The sequence below is a fragment of the Zingiber officinale genome, chromosome 1A (assembly GCF_018446385.1).
Source record: "Zingiber officinale cultivar Zhangliang chromosome 1A, Zo_v1.1, whole genome shotgun sequence".
Taxonomy (NCBI): domain Eukaryota; kingdom Viridiplantae; phylum Streptophyta; class Magnoliopsida; order Zingiberales; family Zingiberaceae; genus Zingiber; species Zingiber officinale.
The window spans coordinates 109,988,033-109,988,973 of record NC_055987.1 but is presented as its reverse complement, the minus strand read 5'-3'; the positions used below and the strand labels follow the sequence as shown (position 1 = coordinate 109,988,973).

At 36.5% G+C, this 941-nt stretch overlaps 1 non-coding gene across 1 annotated transcript; it reads right to left on the bottom strand.

Annotated features, from left to right (window-relative positions):
* LOC122039157 lies at positions 1-106 on the bottom strand. The gene has a single exon (XR_006128048.1). It is a non-coding gene; the product is annotated as a small nucleolar RNA R71 (small nucleolar RNA).
* Between the last annotated feature and the right edge of the window lie 835 nt (positions 107-941).

Here is a 941-nt window from a genome sequence, read left to right as displayed (position 1 = left end):
ATATGAGGAATTGCATAACAAATTTTGGTCAGGCATATGGAGAATCATTATTTGAAGCATGGGATAGATTCAAGAGTCTTCAAAGGCAGTGCCCTCATCATGGTTTTGAAAAATGGTTGATTTTGCACATATTCTATGGGGGAATTTCTTTCTCAGACAAGAGTTTATTAGATTCATCAGCTGAAGGTTCTTTTATGGACAAAAGTGTAGATGAAGCTTATTCATTAATTGATCAAGTGACATTGAACCTCCATGAATGGTCGAACAAAAGTTGGATGGAATTTCTCCCAGATATTCTAGAAATGCAAGCCATAAATGTAAGAGAGTCTGTCAAACAAAATGAAATTCAACCACCTAAAAATGTTGAAATTCACAAGTCACAGAGTGAGGAGTTCAAACATTTGGGGGCAAAGCTTGATAGTATTGTTTCAAAATGGTTTAAAGAAGATCCCCCTCCTATACTGTCAAGATCTAATGAAAAGTGTGATGATGTTGGGTGGAGAAGTGGCAAAAATCATGAAGAACTTCTGAAGAATGACATGTTTAGAATTGAGCAGAAGAATAATAGAAGATCACAAGAACTCAGTTCCGTTTCTCTAGGAAGTTCCCAAAGGCCACATGTACCTTTCCCTCTACGATTAATCACACCAACACTAGATAAGCAAGTTGGACCTCCTCTAAAAGCTCATAGGGAATTTGCGAAAAAGGAAGTTCAGTCTTTCCCAGGACCTTCACTAAGGGTTCCTTTTCCACAAAGGTTAGTGGGGGTCAATGAAAATAAAGACTTCGGCAAATCCTGTGACACTAATATGGTTAAGTGCAGATTTTTGAATGTATATGAAGATGAGGATTTTTCAGATGAGGATTTTATTGATAATGCAGTGGTAAATAAGTTTTCAGATCTACCTAAAAATTTTATAGGGTGTTATAGTGACATTGAA